Raw genomic sequence first — 21,152 nt, forward strand, 5'->3', positions numbered from 1 at the left:
GCAGAGAGCAAGATTTCACCAGATACCTTCAGATTTGTTAATGCTTTAGTTGGAGGAGAAAGAAATTTTGATGCATGCAATAGTCTATGGTCAGACATGGTAGTTTCCACTTTTCTAACATTTCAGAGATGAGGAGGTCGAGTGCATATAGCTTCTGAGTTGCAGGACCATGATGACTACAGAAAGAGTGAGAGGCAGTGCTGTGAACTCTAAAATGCCAGCATCTGTGTTTCCCAGGTGAGAGAAGGAGTGCTGGGAATAAGTGGTTTCAGCCTCTAGCCACCTGGATTTTCTCATCTTCCTAGGGAAAGGTCCCACATTCTAGGGGCACAGGATTCCTGTCTCTGACCACCCAACTCCCAGGACCAGGGAAACAGTTCCAGCCTCCAGTCCACAGCCATATATCTGAGGAGACTGGCCAGACCTGAGGAACATAATGGTGTCTAGGCAGCTTGAGATCAGAGACCATAGAGTGAGTGAGTGAGTGGTGGGGCTGCTGGCTCCATGAGGTTTCCCAGCAAGAGGAGCACTCCTGGGTTCCTGAGGAGACCTGCTGCTCCACTGGAGCATACAGGCTAGACACCACTATTCCAGTCCACTGCCTGTGGGACTAATTGGGACACAGTCACCTGAGGAAAATCATGGGCTGTTCACTAAGATCCAGCAGCCAGTCCACAACCATACCCACCATCCTGAGGAGGGCAACACCAGGAACATTCAGCCTCCAGCCCAGGGCTCTTCCTGAACTCTTGAAAAAAATCAAATGGCAACCAGGAACAACCAGCCAACACCCAGAGACAAACAGATGTCTAAAAGCCTGAGTGAGGACACAATCAACAGAAGCTAGAGCAATATGGCACCTCCAGAAGCCAGTTATCCCATGGCAAGCAGCCCAGACACCCTAACATAGGTGAAACACAGGAAATGACCTTAAATCCATACTTTTGAAGATGATTGAGGTGTTTAAAGAGGAAACAAATAAATTCCTTAAAGAAATACAAGAAAATAGAAGCAACCTGATGGAGACCCTTGAAGAGGAAATGGATAAATCACTTAAAGAAATTCAGGAAAAAGAAAAAAAAAACAGGTGAAGGAAATGAATAAAATGGTTCAAGACCTGAAAATGGAAATCAAAGCAATAAAGAGAACAAAAACTGAGAAAATCATGGAGATGGAAAACTTAGGGAAGAAAACAGGAACATTAAACATTACCGATGGAATTCAAGAGATGGAGGAAAGAATCTCAGGTGTAGAAGATACAATTGAAAAAAATCAATATATCTCTTAAAGAAAATGTTAAATCTAAAAAATTTCTGACACAAAACATTCAAGGAATCAAGGGTACTATTAAAAGATGAAACCTAAGAATAATAGGAATAGAAGAAAGAAAAGACCCAGCTCTAAGGCCCAGAACATATTTTCAACAAAATCATAGAAGAAAATTTCCCCAACCTAAAGAGAGATGCCTATAAATATATGGAACACTGGATAGATTGGACAAGAAAAGAAAATCCTCATGCCATGTAATAATCAAAACACTAAGTGTACAGAGCAAAGAAAAAATATTAAAAGCTGCAAGATAAAAAGGCCAAGTAACATATAAAGGCAGACAAATCAAAAATCAAACCCAGCTTCTTAACAGAGACTATGAAAGCCAGAAGGGCCTGGACAGATGTCATGCAGACAGACCCTAAAAGAACACAGATGTCAGACAAAACTACTATACCTAGGAAAACTTTTAATCAGCATAGGTGGTGAAAACAAGATATTCCTTGAAAAAAAAATTAAACAGTATCTATGCACAAACCCAGCCTTACAGAAGATAATAGAAGGAAAACTCCAATTAAAGGAAGTAAACTACACAAAACAAAACAAAACAAAACAAAAACAAACAAACAAACAAACAAACAAAAAACAAAAACCCACCCCCAAACCCTCAGGAAATAAAGAATGCCACTGCAGCAAAACCAACAGAAAAGAAACACACTAGAACCACCAATATAAAAATAACAAGCAGTAGCAATCATTGTCATTAATATCTCTGAATAACAAAGGACTTAGTTTTTCAATAAAAAGACACAGGCTCTTAGGTTGTTTCCTGTTTTCTTCTTCTGGCTTTCAGAACCCTCTGTAGCAGGTTCCTAGATTGTTTCCTGTTTTCTTCTTCTTCTGATGTCCATCCTCTTTGCCCAACTGTCCAGCAGAGTGAATGGAATTTTATGTAAGAAGTGGGAGGACTACAGCAAGAACTGTACAGAACAGGAACTCCACAAGGAGAGCAACAGAACAACAAACAAGGAAGTTCCCAGAGACTCATACTCCAACCAAGGACTATTCATGGAGATAACCTAGAACCCCTGCACAGATGTAGCCCATGGCAGTTCAGTGTCCAAGTGGGTTACATAGTAATGGGAAGAGGGACTTCCTCTGACATAATCTGATTGGCCTGCTCTTTGATCACCTCCCCCTGAGGGGGGAGCAGCCTTACCAGGCCACAGAAGATGACAAGGCAGCCACTTCTGATGAGAACTGATAGACTAAGATCAGAAAGAAGGAGAGGAAGACCTCCCCTATCAGTGGACTTGGGGAGGGGAATGCATGCAGAAAGGGGAGGGTGGGTGGGATCGGGAGGGGAGAAGGGAGGGGCTTATGGGGGGGATACAAAATGAATAAAGTGTAATTAATAAAAGTTAAACAAAAGATAAAAAAAATAACTATAGAAAAAAAAGACACAGGCAAACAGAATGGATAAGCGAAGAGGACCCATCATTCTGTTGCATACAAGAAACATACCTTAGCAACAAAGGTAGACATTACCTCTGAGTAAAGGGCTGGAAAAAGGTTTACTAAGCAAACTAATCAAAGAAGCAAGCTGGAGTAGCCATTCTAACTAATATCTAATAAAATAGACTTTCAACCAAAGTTAATCAAAAGAGATGAGGAAGGACACTTCATACCTATCAAAGGAAAAATCCAACCAAGATGCTATCTTTATTCTCAACATCTATGCCCCAAATACAAGGGTACCCACATTTGTAGAAAATATATTACTAAAACTTAAATCACACATTGATCCCCACACATTAAAACACCCCACTTTCACCAAAGGACTGGTTATCAAGACAGAAACTAAGCAGAGAAATAATTAAATTAACAGATGCCATGAATCAAATGGACCTAACAGATATCTAAAGAATATTTCACCCAAACACAAAAGAATATACATTCTTCTCAGCAACTCATGGAACCTTCTCCAAAACTGACCATATACTTGGTCACAAAGCAAGCTTCAACAGATATAAGAAAATAGAATTAAGCTCTTGTATCTTATCAGACTACCATGGATTAAAACTAGATTTCAACAACAATGGTAACAAGAGAAAACCTACACACTCATGGAAACAGAACAACTTTCTACTCAATGACCACTGGATAAGGAATTAAAAAAAGAAAGAAATTAAAGACTTTCTAGAATTCAATGAAAATGAAGGAAAAACATACCCAAACTTAAGCGATACAATGAAAACAATGCAAAGGGAAAGTTCATAGCACTTTGTGCCTTCATAAAAAAACTAGAGTATACCCATAATAGCAATTTAATAGCATACCTAAAAGCTCTAGAACAAAAAGAAGCAAACACACCCAAGAGTAGTAGATAGGAACTAATCAAACTCAGGGCTGAAATCAATACTTAGAAACAAAGAGAACAATATAAAGAATCAATGAAACCAACTGCTGGTTCTTTGAGAAAATCAACAAGATAGACAAACACCTAGCCAAAGTAACTAAAAGACAGAGAGACAGTATCCAAATTAACAAAATCAGAAATGAAAAGGGGGATATAACAACAGACCCTGAGGATATCCAAATAATCATTACATCTTACTTCAAAAGCCTGTACTCCACAAGGAAATGGAGGATTTTCTTGATAGATTTCACTTACCAAAGTTAAATCAAGATCAGGCAAACAGTTTAAACAGTCCTGTAATCCCCAAGGAAGTATAAACAGTTATTAAAAGTCTCCCAGCCCAAACAAACAAACAAACAAACAAACAAGCCAGGGCCAGATGGTTTTATTGCAGAATTCAACCAGGTTTTCTAAGAAGAGCTAATACAAAGACTCTTCAAACTCTTCCACAATATAGACACAGAAGGAACATTACCAAACTCATTCTATAAAGCCACAGCCACCCAGAGACCTGAGCCACACAAAGACTCAACAAAGAAAGAAAATTTTAGACCAAGCTCTCTTATGAACATCAATGCAAAAATACTCAATAAGATGCTTGCAAACCAAGTGGCTGGATACAAAATTAACTCAAAAAAATCAGTAGCCCTCCTGTATACAAAAGACAAAAGGGCTGAGAAAGAAATTAGGGAAACAACACCCTTCACAATAGCCACAAATGACATAAAGTATCTCGGAGTAACCCTAACCAAGGAAGTCAAAGACTTGTATGAAAAAAATTTCAAGTCTCTGAAGAAAGAATTAGAAGAAGATATCAGAAGATGGAAAGATCTCCCATGCTCATGGCTTGGCAGGATTAACATAGTAAAAATGGCCATCTTACCAAAGGCAATCTACAGATTCAATGCAATTCCCATCAAATTGCCAACACAATTCTTTACAGACCTGGAAAGAAAAATTCTCAACTTCATATGGAATAACAAGAAACCCAGAATTGCTAAAACAATCCTCTACAATAAAAGATCTTCTGGAGGTATCTCCATCCCTGATCTTAAGTTGTACTATAGAGCAACAGTTTTAAAAACTGCATGGTACTGGCATAGAAACAGAATGGTGGATCAATGGAACCGAACAGAAGACCCAGAAATAAACCCACACACTTATGGACACCTGATCTTTGATAAAGATGACAAAACCATTCAATGGAAAAAAGATAGCATCTTCAACAAATGGTGCTGGTCCAACTGGATGTCTACATGTAGAAAAATGAAAATAGATCCATACTTGTCACCCTGCACAAAACTGAAGTCCAAGTGGATCAAAGACCTCAACATAAAACCAGACACTTTAAATCGGCTAGAAAAAAACAGTGTGGAAATACCCTAGAACTCATTGGTACAGGAGAGAACTTCCTAAACAGAACACCAACAGCACAAGCTCTAAGAGTAACAATCAATAAATGGAACCTCATGAAACTGAAAAGCTTCTGCAAAGCAAAGGAGACCATCACCAAAACAAAGCGACTGCCTACAGATTGGGAAAGAATCTTCACCAACCCTTTATCTGATAGAGGACTCATATCCAGTATATATAAAGAACTAAAGAAGCTGAAAAGCAGCAAACCAAGTCATCCACTTAAAAAATGGGGAACAGAGCTAAACAGAGAATTCTCTGTAGAGGAATACCGAATGGCAGAGAAGCACTTAAAGAAATGCTCAACCTCATTAGCCATTAGGGAAATGCAAATCATAACAACCCTGATATTTCACCTTACACCCATCACAATGGCCAAGATCAAACATTCAAGTGACAACACATGCTGGAGAGGTTGTGGAGAAAGGGGAACCCTTCTCCACTGCTGGTGGGAATGTAAACTTGTACAACCACTCTGGAAATCAATCTGGCGCTTTCTCAGACAACTAGGAATAGCGCTTCCCCAAGATCCAGCCATACCACTCCTGGGCATATATCCAAAAGAGGCTCAAATACACAAAAAGGACATTTGCTCAACCATGTTTGTAGCAGCTTTATTTGTAATAGCCAGAAGCTAGAAACAACCCAGATGCCCCTCAACTGAAGAATGGATGCAGAAATCGTGGTACATCTATACAATGGAATATTACTCAGCAATGAAAAATAAGGAAATCATGAAATTTGCAGGTAAATGGTGGGACCTGGAAAGGATCATCCTGAGTGAGTTGTCCCAGAAGCAAAAAGACACACATGGTATATACTCACTCATATAGACATACAACGTAGGACAAACCCACTAAAATCTGTGCATCTAAAGAAACTAAGCAAGAGAGAGGACCCTAACTAAAACGGTCAATCCCCATCTGGAAAGGCAAAGAGGATGGACATCAGAAGAAGAAGAAAACAGGAAACAACCTAGGAACCTTCTACAGAGGGCTTCTGAAAGCCAGAAGAAGAAAACAGGAAACAAACTAGGAACCTACCACAGAGGGTCTCTGAAAGCCTCTGCCCTGCGGACTATTAAAGCAGATGCTGAGCCTGATGGCCAACTGTTGGGCAGAGCGAATGGAATTTTATGTAAGAAGTGGGAAATAGTAAGAGCTGGAGAGGACAGGGTCTCCACAAGGAGAGCAACAGAACAAGAAAATTTGAACACAGGGACCTTCCCAGAGACTCATACTCCAACCAAGGTCTATTCATGGAGATAACCTAGAACCCCTGCACAAATGTAGCCCATGGCAGTTCAGTGTCTAAGTGGGTTACCTAGTAATGGGAAGAGGGACTGCCTCTGACATAATCTGATTGGCCTGCTCTTTGATCACCTCCCCCTGAGGGGGGAGCAGCCTTACCAGGCCACAGTAGAGGACAATGCAGCCACCTTTGATGTGAACTGATAGACTAAGATCAGAAAGGAGAGGAGAACCTCCCCTATCAGTGGACTTGGGGAGTGGCATGCATGCAGAAAGGGGAGGGAGGGTGGGATCAGGAGGAGAGAAGGGAGGGGCTTATGGGGGGGATACAAAATGAATAAAGTGTAATTAATAAAAAATAAAAAAATAAAAAAAGATGCTTGCAAACCAAATCCAAGAACACATCAAATACATATCTACCTAGGGATGTAAGGATGGTTCAACATACGAACGTCCATCAATGTAATCTACTGAATACACACATACACACATAAACCAACTGAAAAAAAATTATACGATCATCTCAATAGGTGCAGAAAAAGCCTTTGATAAAAATCTAACACCCCTTCATAATAAAAGTCTTGGAGAGATCAGGGATACAAGGACCATACCTAAGCCTAATAAAGGCTATATACAGCAATTAGTAGCTAACATCAAATTAAATGGAGAGAAACTCAAAGCAACTCCACTAAAATCTGTATACCCAAACAAACTAACCAAGAAGGAGGATTCTGGCTAAGATGCTCAATCCTTATTCAGAAAAGCAAAGAGGATGGATATAAGAAGAGGGAGAAAACAGGGAATAGGACAGGAGCCTACCACAGAGGGCCTCTGAAAGACTCTACCCTGCAGGGTATCAGAGCAGATGCTGAGACTTATAGCCAAACTTTGGGCAGAGTGCAGGGAATCTTATGAAAGAAGTGGGAAATAGTAAGACCTGGAGAGGACAGGAGCTCCACATGGAGAGCAATAGAACCAAAAAATCTAGACATAGGGCTCTTTTCTGAGACTGATACTCTAACCAAGTACTAGGCATGGAGATAATCTAGAACCCCTGCACAGATGTAGCCCTTGGCAGTTCAGTGTCCAAGTGGGTTCCATAGTAATGGGAACAGGGGCTGTCTCTGACATGAACTGATTGGCCTGCTCTTTGATCACCTCCCTCCTCTTACCAGGCCACAGAGGAAGACAATGCAGCCACTCCTGATGAGATCTGATAAACTAGAATCAGAAGGTAGGGGAGGAAGACCTCTCCTATCAGTGGACTGGGGGAGGGGCATGGGTGGAGAAGAGAGAGGGAGGTTGGGTTTGGGAGGGGAGGTGGGATACAAAATGAATAAACTGTAATTAATAAAAATTAAAATTAAAAAGAAGCCTTATTGACAAGGCTACCTACTTTCTCCATATCTCTTCAATATAGTACTTGAAGTTCTAGCTAGAGCAATAAGATAATTAAAGGATATCAAGGAGATACAAATTGGAAAGAAATAACTCAATGTACTCTTATTTGCAGATGATATGGTATATGTAAGTGATAGTATATGTAAGTGATCCCCAAAATTCTACCAGGGAACTCCTATGGCTGATAAGAACCTTCAGCAAAGTGGCTGGATAAAAAATTAACTAAAAAAACTCAGTAACCTACCTGTATACAAATGACAATTGGCCTGAGAAAGAAATTAAGAAAACAACATCCTTCACAATAGCCATGCATAATATAAAGTATCTTGGTGTAACTCTAACCAAGCAAGTGAAATACCTGTATGGCAAGAAATTCCATTCTCTGAAAAAAGAAATTGAAAAAGATAATAGAAAAATTGAAAGATCTTCCATGCTCATGGATCAGTAGAATTAACATATTTAAAATGGCCATCTTACCAAAAACAATCTACAGGTTCAATGTACTTCCCATCAAAACACAAACAAGGTTCTTCATAGACCTTGAAAGAATAATTCTCAACTTCATATGGAAAAAGAAACAAACAAAAAACACAGGATAGCTAACACAATCCTATACAATAAAAGAACTTCTTGTCAGAATGGCTAAGATCAAAAACTGAAGTGACAACACATGCTGGCGAGGATGTGGAGAAAGGGGAACCCTCCTCCATTGCTGGTGGGAGTACAAACTTGTACAACCACTTTGGAAATCAATGTTGCACTTTTTAGAAGATTGGAAATAGTACTACCCCAAGAAGGCCCAGCTATACCACTTCTGGGCATACATCCAAAAGATCCTTCACCATTCTGAAAGGAATTTGCTTAACTATATTCACAGTGGCTTTAATAGCCAGAAACTGGAAACAATCTAGATGTTCCTCAACTGAAGAATGGATAAAGAAACTGTGGTACATTTACACAATGAAATACTACTCATCTATTAAAAAAAATGAAATCATGAAATTTGTAGGTAAATGGATGGAACTAGAAAAGATCATCTTGAGCAAGGTAACCCAGACCCAGAAAGACACACATACTATGTACTCACTTTTAAGCGAATATTAGCCATATGTTACAGGATAACTATACTACTAGTCACCGACCCAAATAAGCTGAGTAACAAGGAAGGCCCAACGGAGGCCCTCCTTGAATCCCACTCAGATGGGAAAATAGGTGGAAGAGGAAGTAGAGAGCGAACTGGACACAGAGGTTGTGGGGAGGGAGATGAGGTGGGTCAGATCTAGGAGAGTGGGGACTGGACGTTTGAGGACCTGGAGAGAAAAAGGAAACCAATGATAGGGGCATCACTGAGACAAGCTGGAGACCTGGAACAGGGGAGGCTACAGGGAAGATATGGGGATATCTCTAGCTAAGCTTCCTTGCAGCAGGCACAAGAGAGTTGAGCGGGACACCTTCTAGCAAGGCAGAACCTATAGTAGTAGGAAGGAAACACCAATCCACCTACAAAATCTTCAAACCAAAATTTACCTTATGTACAAGATGGGCAGAGATAAAGATAGAGACTAATAGAATGACTAAACAGATGCATGACCCCACCTGACACCCACCTCATGGGAGAGGGCCAACCCCTGACACCATTAACAATACTCTATGTTTACAGATAGGAGCCTAACTTAACCATTCTCTGAGAGCTCCCCCCCCCCCCATGCACAGCAGCTGACTGAATCAGATGCTGAGACTCACAGCTAAGCATCAGGCCAAGCTCATGGAGTCCTCTAAAAGAGTTGGGGGTGGGAAGGAAAGAAGGTCCCAGAGGGTACAAGGATACCACAGGAAGACCAACAGAGTCAACTAACCTAGATCCATGGGGGCTTACAGTGGCGGAAGCACCAACCAAAGAGCATACCTGGACTGGACCTAGGCCCATACACATATGTAACTGATGGGTAGTTTGATCTTCATGTGGGTTCCCTAGGAAGATGAGTCTATGACGTGGACTCTGTTACCTGCTTTTCACCACTTTGCCCTAGCCGGGTTGCCTTGCCTGACCGTAGTGAATGAGGATGAATTCAGTCCTGGTGTGACTTGATTTGTGTTGGGGGAGGCTTTTCTGAGGACAAGGGGAGCGGGATAGGGTGAAGAGGGTAGGAGAGAGGGATGAGGAGGATAGGGACTACATTTGGAATGTAGAGTAAATATATAATTAAAAATAAATAAATAAATGAAGAGCATGAGAAGATGGCAGTATCAGCAGCTACACAAGGAAATTAAGGCCAGCCTGGGCCACACACATTGTATCCTGTCTCTGAAAACCAAAATTTAAAGACAAAAGCAAAAATGAAAACAAGACAATAATACCAACACTGCTTTTCTCAGCTATGTATAGAATGAGACAGTTGGTTGGAAAGTCATGGTCAGGCAGGCTGAACTCTAAATTTGTTCTTTGGATTTATTGACATATAATTCAGATGCTGAAAGGCATATTGGCTAGAAAGGCCAGAGAGGCCACAGAGGTGTGACTTACTGAGTGGAAGGTGAGAAATGGAAACTGGGTTTAGGAAGCTATTTTAAGAGAATTGCTGTAAAGAGCAGTAGAAAAATTGAGTATTGTAGAGTGGCAGATTTTGGTTTTTTGTAAGGTGAGATAATCTTCAGCATGTATAACTATTCACAGGACAGATTCAACAGAAAGGGAGAGGTTGGCTGTAATGGGAGAGAGAATGTTCCAGAACAGGGGCACACAAGTTGGCCTGGGGAGAGGTCTTTTTCTCCATGAAGAATGAGATAAAGTATGGTATGCTGATGTGGGAATTCATTGCTTATTTCCTTTTCATAATTATCTATTTGGTGTAATTCTTGAAATCTAAAGCATTAGGGCAGGAGAATGTTTTTCCTCAGTTCTTTTGCTTTTCTTATTACTCTTTCCTCTTCTGAAGTCCACTTTCATGCTCACAACATCCTAACACCTGCTATGACCCTCATTTTGATTCCAACAGCTTCATTAACAGTTTCTTTTATTTGAATTCTCACTCTTGACCTTTTGGATAGAACTGAGGTCAATTGCTTAGCACCTTAGAATTAACCTTTCTAACAAAATATTTATACAATTTCAAAGAAAGTAAGAAGAGATGTTTGTTTAAAATTTGAGAAATTGTATGTGTATGACAGGTGATTCAAATACAGTTAAAGTTATTAACATCAGTTCCTACTTGTGGGTTACGTCTCAAAATTAACAAACCATACAACTTTATTGAAAACAATCGTGTATATGGGGACAGAACACAGAAATTAGAAAATTGAGTAATTTGAAACACATGACACCTTGATCCTTTCTTTCTATCTGTGAAGTCTCCTTAATTTTCTGTCTTAGGTGATCCTACCTAGAATTTTTGATAATGTTTGTATCCATAAACTGCTGTAAGTTATAATCTAGTCAAATTACTATTTTCAATGCTAAAGAATTAGTAAGCTCTATTCAAAGGTGAGTCATTCTGTTTCTAAAACAATACAGAATTGGACTTTAAAATTGCTATCTACTGGGGCTGGAGTGATGGCTCAGAAGTTAAGAGCACTGGCTGCTTTTCCAGAGGTCCCGAGTTCAATTCCCAGCAACCACATGATGGCTCACAACCATCTTGTGCCTCCTTCTGGTACATAGACACATATGCAGGCAGAACACTTGTGTACATAATAAATAAATCAATCTTTGAAAAAACAAAGAAATTAAAAAAATTATTATCTACTTATTCTTTTACAATTTCACACACATATGTATATATATTGTACTTTTATCACACCCTGCTCTCTTCTTTTAACTCATTCCACATATGATGAACCCCTCTGCTTCCCAATATGTTCTCCTCCTACTTTCATGTCTTTTTTTTTTTTTTTTTTTAGGGCTCTACAGCATTTAATTAGGGTTGCCTGCATGAGTCTGGTGGACGCTATTTATTAGAGCAAGGGAAATTTATCAGGGACTACACATATGACTCCCTTTCGCTAGCAACCATTCACTGCCTAAGCTCTTCAGAGCAGGGGTAGAGCCTCATGGGCCCTTTCCCCATTCACAATAGACTGCTGATGCATAACTTTTGTGTAGGCCTTGTGCAGTTACAGTTTTTGCTCCAAGTTCATGGGTGCAACCTCTGTGTCATATCCAGAAGACACCGCTTCCCAGAACTCCTTCTCATCCTTTGACTGTTACATTCATTCTGTCCCTTTCTGCAACATACCCTGAATTTTGAAGGGGGCGATACAGATCTGTCATTTAGGGTTGAGCACTTACTCTTAGAACTTTGACCCATTGTGACTGTCTGCACTAAGCATGGCCCCTTGCAAACACAAGCTTCTCTGAGGAAGGCTGCAAGGGGCACTAATCTGTAGGTATGAACACGAGCATTTTGAAGGCTGTTTGACACTATTGACCTTTAACATCATTGATCCAGTTGTTTTGGCTACCATTATGGTGAAAGTAGATTGAGAGATGATGACCGATGCTGTTTGGAGCTCATTCATTATGTTGGTCTTGTTCCAGAGGAGGCTGTGTATCTAACCTCCTTTTTTCAACCAAGGAGAAGCCACAGAGTGTCTTTACATAGAATCCATTCTAATTCCAGTGTAATTTCCAGAGTGTGGGGGCTACAGGACTACACACCCTAGCCTGCCTCCTCCATGCCTCTCCATTGACAATGTTTACATCAAACAGCTGCTGTTGAGTTCATTGGGACAGCGAAGAGCAGTGCAGCTAACATTACTACAGAATATCTCACTCGGTAACAACTGAGATTTTTGGCATTTGGGACCAATGCATGCCCTAAGATAAAGATGGGGAATATGACAAGAGTACTTCTTTGTTTTAGCCAACCTATGAATTTATGCTAAAAAAAGATGGGATAAATGAAATCACAATTGCATATTAATGAATTATGTTAAGTAGAAAGATCACAGTTTTGTGAAGCTGAGACTTTTTTTTTTCTGTAGAGACTGGGCTAATTTTGGAGCTTGAAGTAGGTATACTCATGTTCTTTTTATTTCAACTCTGCAAATGTCTTCTGAGGATAACCCTACACCTGCTACTGTGATAGGTGTTTTGGATCCAAGTCTCAGCCCTCAGTGGACTCACTGCCTCCTGAGGAAGAAAGACAACTAGACAGCCTTATGACAGTATTATAATTGCTGTGATTCAATGGACTAATGAATGCTTTAGGGGCTAAGGAAAAGAATACCAGAAGAAAGAGATACTCATCAGATTTTCAAAGAGAGAAGACATGACATTAAAACTTCACCTTGAAGGGCATGACGAAGCAGAGAAACAAGCAGAAAACAAGCAGAAAAGCAGCAGAGAAACAAAAGGAAGAGGTTCCAGGTCTAAGGAAAGCATATACTCGGGAATAGGAGCATGGGCATTTGGAGGATGGTAAATCACTGCAGAAGACTTAAGCCTGAAATGGAAGGAAATGAGAGTGGTATAGTTAACCATTATGCCAGGTAATTCAACCAAATGTTTTACTTCTTGTTCCCATAGCTTTCTTGGCCCATAGAACTTAATTCCAGAAGGAATAATACTTTGGCTAGGAAGAGCAGCAATGATCTCACTAGAAGTTACCTTGGACTGCTGCTGCTTTGAGTCAATGAGAGTTATCATATTGGTCAGGGTGATTGCTTGTGATTTATCAAGGGGAGATTGGACTACTGCTTTACAATGGAGGTAATGATGAGGGCATCTGGTGTGCAGGATATCCTTTACCTCTTACTGTCACTCTGCTTTGTCACCAAGATCCATGGAAATATACAACAATTCAATCTAGCTCCAACAGAGAACTGTTCAAACTCTTCATGAATGAAGGCTTGCATTATAACAGCAGGTAAAGAATGAAAAATCATCAGCCAAGCTTCTTGCCGACAACAGAAAGGATGCAGAATGGTCTCCAAGATAAAGTATCTATAATATCCACCACATCCACGTGCCAAGTTAAAGAAATGAGGACCATTAGCTGTGATGAATATTTTCTCCCTGATTTTGTTAAGGTTCACATATTTTATACAGATATTACATTTTCTGTAGATTTGTTTTTCTCTGACAACATACCTGAAAAATCATTTTAAGGGAGGAAAGCTCTATTGTGATTTTGCTAGAGAGTGTGTCCATCTTGGCAGGGAAAGCATAACAGCAGGAGCTAGAGGTGACTGGTAGTTTTGCTTGCGTTAATAGGAAGAAGAGAGAGATCAGCACTGGTGCTCCTCTTGCTTGCTCTTTTACTCTTTCGGGGACCTTGGTCCATGAAATGGTGCCACCTACATCCAGAGTCGGTCTTTCTTCAGTTAAACCTTTCTGGGAATAACTTCATAACTACACTCAGAGATGTGTTTCCATACTTAATCAAGTTAGTGGTGACGTTTAGCTGTCACCAATAGTATCTTCGTTTCCTTTCTTGTAGTCTTGTCATATAACATAAGATGTAATGACTTTATATTAATATCTAAGCATTTTTTTAACACATAATATATTATGTGAGAATAAAAATTATCATGCACGGGCTTTACCTCTTCTTTTGGAGAGAACTTAGTGTGTCTTTGGTTATTTGAGGATGGTAGTACCCTGTTATCATATTATACACTTATTTGCATATTAAGTATGATTTAACAAATGCATAAGGGTACCACATTGATGAAGTAGACTTCTGATGTTTATATTTGTGTCAACTTGATTAGACTAAGTCACATAGTGAAAGCTGGTAATACATTATTTCTGTTTCTTTACTGGGATAGAGAGGAAACCCAGGGCTTTGGGAGGGGCTTCACTCTGGGCTGCACCCCTGATCTTAAAACATTACTTCTGAATGTGTGTATGTGTTTCTTGACTTACACACCGAGTAAAGCCTTCTCTCACTATTCAGAATGAGCACCATTCAATTTGCTGAGGACTGGATAGAACAAAAAGCTGTGCATTCACACACGCTCCTTCTGAGCTACAACATTCTTCTCAGAAATAAATAAGGTCAAATACTCATCTTTTCTTGCTTTTGGATACTGGAGCTTTCCTTTTTGGACCTCTTCAGAATCTGAGAGCCTAGGCCATTAGCTTTATTGGCTCTCAGGTGTTTGGACATGGACTGAATCACCTCACTAACTTTCTTCGGTCTTTAACTTTCAGAATAAAATTGGACAGACTTCCTTGCTCCCATAATTACACAAGCCAATTCCTACACTAGTGGAAGTACCCTAGATCCTGTCTCTCTTGTTAGTGCTGTTTCTCTTGAGCACATTGATTAGGGCAGTGTGTGAACACACGGAATGATTTCTGGACTCACAGGGAAGGATCACGTTCGCAGTGACTTCCTGAACACTGCTGCTAGGCTCTGATCTATCTGCTGTGCATGCAGGCATTGCCACCAATGGTTTTAAACAGCTCTTCCGTCCAGGTATGGTGGCACATGCCTGAAGTCTCAGTACTTACAAGGCTGAGGAGGAAGAATTACTTAAACTGAGGAGCTTAAAGCCAGTCTCAGTGACAGTCCCATCTCAAGAGGGACAGCTGGGTCGGGGGTTGAGGGAGGAGAGGGAGAAAGGATCAGGAGTAGGCTAATTGTGGAGTGGGCCAGTCTTGTGTAGTCATGTGTGAGTCCCATCCTCAGGACCCCACATGCACTGTGCAGGTATGAAGGAACAACCAGCCTGGGAGAGTTGGAGAAAGCAAAGACAACAGAGAGATCTGTATCTAATCCTTTGAGACATGACCGTCAGTTGTTTCTCGTACATTAAAAGAATTTTCCAATTTCAAGACTTGGCCCGTAGGTTGCCTGAGTGACAACTTCTAGAGCCAGAAATTAGATTAGAACAACCCACAGTCAAGTTATCAATACAACGTTTAAACAATAAACACGACTAAAACAAGAACCCCTGGGTTACATGTAAATTTTCAATTGAATGTCAGGTACAAATGCCTGCTGGAATCCTATTGATTTTTAAAATGGGTTTGGTAGCGTTTATAAAAGCTATTTTAGTATACCGAATCTACCACCAAGGTTTCTACTGCACAACAAAGGGGAAATAAGTGAGTGTTCACGCATAAATGGGCTTGCATCCTGATCTGACGTGGAACCAGCGTGGTTGAAGCTAACAAACTCAGCTGATTGACAAGACACGAGCGAAGCAATTATTTTCAGTATCTCTACTTCGCAAATTACCTTAAAATGTGAAAATGGGCAATTAGTTACTAAGTCTTTAGTCAATATATGAAAAACAAAAGCCCTCAGGGTTTAGGCGGTGCCAAGCCTGGTGGAATTATTCTGAAGCTTTCCAGATGCTCCAGTTAACCTTTCATATGCCCACGTCCAGATTAAACAGAAAGTGGTTTTCATAGATTTCACGAGATCTCGCACTGTGACTTAGATTTTTATTTTTCAGTTCAAATGGTCCTTTTCAACCTTCCTGATATCTGAAATCTGTGAATTGAATGGCTATTTGAATTCCATTGGCCAGTTTTCTCATATGTATTTGGGTCTATTGTCATTGGATATATAGACATCCTTTCATTTGTTTCTTTAACCTAACTTACCCCCAGTCCTACCCAGGAGAAGATTGACAGGAGGATACGCTCAGGTGCCTTTGTGCCAAGAGGCTCATACGGATAGTGGCAGTCACAGTGACACCTTTTACAGACTTGTTTGTACTCAACAAAGAATGGCACATGTAAATTTTAATTTCCTTCTCAGGTACTGATCACAGTGAGTTGTAGACTGTGTGTGTTTGTGATACACATATGCGTGTGAGTGCATCTGCCTCTGTGCGTGGTGGACAGAGGATGGCTTTAGGGGTGTAACCTGCAAGCCAACAATACCCAGCCTTCCTCCTGTCTGTCTCTGACACCTAAGGGACCCGTGTTATAGGTATGAACAAGACCGCTCCCAGCTTGTTACATGGATGCTGGAACCCAAATCCAGCACCTCATTGCTGAGCAGCAAGTGCTCTTTAACTTGTAAGTCATCTCTCTAGCCTTAATTTGTAGAATATTAACAGCACTGAGGACAAAAATGAAAGTGTTATCTTAACAATATAGGGTGTATCAAAGGTAATTTTTTAAAACGTTCACTGTTACCGAATTAAAAATCAGTCAAGACATGAAGGCACTTTCTTTAATTCTCTTTGCTTAACAATTTACTAGCAGAGACTCAATGTATTGTATAACATATATTAGAAGTATTTAGCATGTATTAACAAAGACTGACAGTAACATAGCATGCTGTATAATTAAGTCCTTGTGCAGAACTGGTACAATTCATTTAGAAGAAAGTGCACTACAACTGTGCAATTAATTACTAAGTTCCAAGTTCCTATTTTTAGCATATGTGCTGCCTGTCAGTGCAAGACAGTTGCTAGTTGCTTAATGTGGCACTAATAATTTAAAGCTTAAATATGTGCATATCGTTTTACCTTAATAAAACAATTCCTTGGGGACAACGTCTTTCAAGTTTTACTTCAATTTACTTCTTTAAAAATTTTAAATGGTTGTTTCTTTTTTTTTTTTCTTGCCTGCCCCTTCTGTTCCATTCCTTGTGCCTCTCCCTCTTATTTGGGTTTCATAACTAAATAAACTCTCATCTAGAAAATCAATTTATGTTCCTCACAGGTACTTAAGTCTTCAATAAGAAAAATGGGCTTGGGGATATAGTTCAGTTGTAGAGTGTTTGCATTGGAATTGCAGAAACGGGGCCTGATAGCACACACCTGAAATTACAGGTTTTGGAAGCAGGAGGATCAGAATTCAAAGACTTTGGCATTAGATAGAGGATTTGAAGCTAACCTGAAATATTTGAGACCCTGACTTGGATGGAGGCAGATTCGCTCATGGATAATATTCCTGCACTTACCTCTTCCTGCTTTCAGTCTTACGAATGCTCCAGGGCTGTGACTTGAGATGTCCTCTCCAAGCCCGTATGCTCAAGGCTTGGGACAGGCCAGAATTCTGTTAGACTTCTCCTAAGGTTAAATCTTGTTTCAGGGAAATTCAGAGGAAATTAAACATTTTATCAGAGATGTTACATATTTCTCAAAAAGGATTATGAATTACGGCTCAAAACTCCAGTCTTTAAAAACAATATATAAATGTTTTGATATCTCAAAACTTCCCTTCATATTATTCCATTATTTATGAATTATTCTGATACTTTCATACACATACATAGATATAATTATATTTTGCTCCTTGGGACCCTCTCTCTTCCCTCTTCCTATTTTCTCTCTGTTCTCTCTCTTTTCCCAAGGAGCTCTCAGTTTGCTTTTGTAAGGAATGTACATGCCCTCTGTACTGTTCTTTTCACATCTTGACCATGGTGCACCGTGAACAGCTTTTTCTTTCATCATGCCTAGCTGAGGTTTTTTAGTATCTCCACCACGGTACACTGTGGACAGGATTAACTTTGATCATGTCTAGCTGGGATCTAGCATTTTGACAATGGTACACCATGGACAGGTTTTTAATCTGATTGTGTCTGGCTGAGGTTCTAGCCCCTTGGCTAGGGTACACCATGGATAGATTTTTCTCTGATCACATCTGGCTGATGTTCTAGTGCCTTGACACTGTGGAGAGGCTTTTCTCTGATCTAACTGAAGTTTTGTCACCTGTGATGAACATTCTTTTCCTTAGATTTGGAAAATTCTCTGCTACAATCTCATTCTGTAAGTTTTTTATGACTTTGCTTTTACTTCAGCTCCTCTTTTTGCCCTATGGAGTCCTAGGTTTGGTCTTTTGGTCATTTCCCAGAGTGCTTGGAACTTGTGGTCATGCTAGCTTATTCCTTTTCTTTTCTGATAATGAGTGTAATATTTCCTTGTCCTTCATTCCTGGTTTGACTTCATCTGCTTATGCTGGTTCACTGGTGATGGTTTCTGCTGTGTTTCTAAAACTTGATTCGCTGATTATTATTATCATTTTCAACATTTTTATTTTTTTCAATTTCTCATGTTCCTTGCTTATTTATACTTTTTTTTTTGGACTTGTGTTCTGAATTGTTGGCCTTCCCTCCTAGGTTCTAGATGATATTTTTCTATTTCATTCTTCTGGTTTTCTGTGGGATCATTGATAATTTTCATAAGCAAAATTTTGAATTCTGGATCTGACATCATATCCACTCTGATGTCCTTGAACTCAGTAGTTGAGAAGTTATGATCTCTGGGAGGAATCATATTGCACTAGTATTTCCATGTTTCTCTGCATTGCAATTTGTGTGTCTGTTTATATATGTATGTTTCTCAGCTTTATGAGAATATTTTCTTAGGGATATGCCCCTCTTCTGGACTCATTTCCCACTACCAGTCTGAACAGTTGTAACAGTTAGAATTTCCCACTACCAGTTGTAACAGTTTAGAATTGAATAAAAGATGGAAATATTTCAAAAACTGATTGAAGGTGACTTATACAGTACCCAGTAACTACAGAACAGAAATGGTAAAGTTTTGAGTGTGCTATAAAGTTAAAATTATTTAGTGTAAATGTAGAAATAGTGAATGAGTGAGATCAAAGAAGCGTTAAGGAAAAGAATGATGGCAAGATTCAAAGTTAAATTAAAGAAAGGGAAAGGACTGAGATTTTAGCACAGTGATAGGTATTTGTCTTGTGTGCCTAAGAACCTAGGCCCAGCCCCAGCACCACAGATATAAACAAACAAACAAAGAAAAAGAGAAGATCAGAAAAGAGTGCTAGAAGAGGAAAAACAAAACATAAAGTAAGAAAAAGGTTGTCCATTAATGAAAAACATTGCCAAAAAATTGTTGTAAGGGAGATTAATAACACTAATTAAAAAAAAAAAAGATAAAGTCAAGACATTACTGACAGTGTAAGAAAAAAAAAACAACTAAAGAAAAGAATAAACAGTGAAACACTGGACTACCCGATTTTTTTGTGTCCTCTGGATTTGAATGTGTCTGGTGGACCAGGGAGGGTTAGAGAGTTGTCTGAACTTGTGGACTTTATCACTCCTATGTCTTCTGCTACTGCTGAGCCTGTACTGGATAAGGCCACACTTCTGCTAGAAATGCCTTTTCTTTAGTAGCTTCTCCTCCCTGTACACCAGGGTTATCTGCTGACCACACAGCTTTTATGGTCTATTGGCTAGGCAGGTTTTCCCGTGATCCTTCAGAGGAATCAAACATGATTTTTTTCATGGTTTGTTGCTGTTGTGGTTTGTGTGTTTATTTTTTTGGATTCACCAGCCAGTTTTATCAGTATGTCCTCCTAGTGAGCTGTCCACCCGAGACTTCCCAGCTTGGACACCTTGTGTTTCTTCTATTTTAAAGTGTGTTTTCCAAGTATGTCCACAGTTGAGGGAGGCAACCACAGCTTTCAGATTCATAGAGGTGGACCTATCTCCACAACTTCAGAGCCCACAAAGCATTAAATGCTAGGCTGAGGGGGGATGAGGCTGTAGAGGTCTAGAGGTCAAAATGTCCACTGCCCTAGTCTCTACACACTTAAACCTGACAACAGGTAAGAGGCTGAATAAGTTGATTTACTCACTGACCCAGGCTTCAAAGTTACTCTCAGCCGATGAGCTTGGCTTCTAGTGCCCGAGGCTGTGGGCTATCTTCTTCTGTACACTTTACTACCTCGGCAGAATCTCCGGTGCCAGGTTACTTTTAAACAATAAGTTCCCTCTCAAGATGAAACATGGTCGTGACACTCCAGGACATGGGAAATATCAAAATAGACCCCTGCTCTACCACTGCCCTGTCTTGTCAGAGAAATCATGCTCTCCCCAATACTCACAGCTGGATTTGAGGATTTTAATAACCTTGGGCATGTACTGTGGAGGTTGTTTTTCACCAGGGCCATCTGTTTTACCTTTCTGATGATGTTTCTGCAATCCCCTTTGAGGGAGCCATATCACAGAGGCTGTGGTGCTTGCCTCTTTTGCTTTTTTACTCCCCAGCTCTCTTGCGACAAATCTGTGAATTTAGGATGTGCTTCACCTATCTCTGTCTTTGAAAAGGTCTTTGTTATTTTGACTTCCCAGCATAGAAACAGCTCCTTATTAGCCATCTTATCTGGAAGTCTCTCTTTCATTTCCAAAGCCCTGATTCTTTACAGTTTTCCTTCTCATAATAGTTCATGGCTTACAGTGAACTAATCACTGCATATAATTAAGAATATGATCCACATCCTTAAAGACCCTGTATCTTAGAAAATACTTTTCTATCACCCAGTGTCTCCTAATTCCTCGTGTTTCTTTCTTGTTTCTTGAATATGCCAACCACACTTTAGTGTCCAGCTTTGCACTAACTGGTGCCTTGGCCTGAACTGCATGTTCTAGATCGCCACGTGCCTTTATCTTGTGTTTGTTTTGTTTATGTGTGACAGTTTGTATGACTGCAGTCCTATGCCATATCTTCTATCCACTATTTGT

This window comes from Meriones unguiculatus, chromosome 10 (genome assembly GCF_030254825.1).
Source record: "Meriones unguiculatus strain TT.TT164.6M chromosome 10, Bangor_MerUng_6.1, whole genome shotgun sequence".
In the NCBI taxonomy this organism is placed as follows: Eukaryota; Metazoa; Chordata; class Mammalia; order Rodentia; family Muridae; genus Meriones; species Meriones unguiculatus.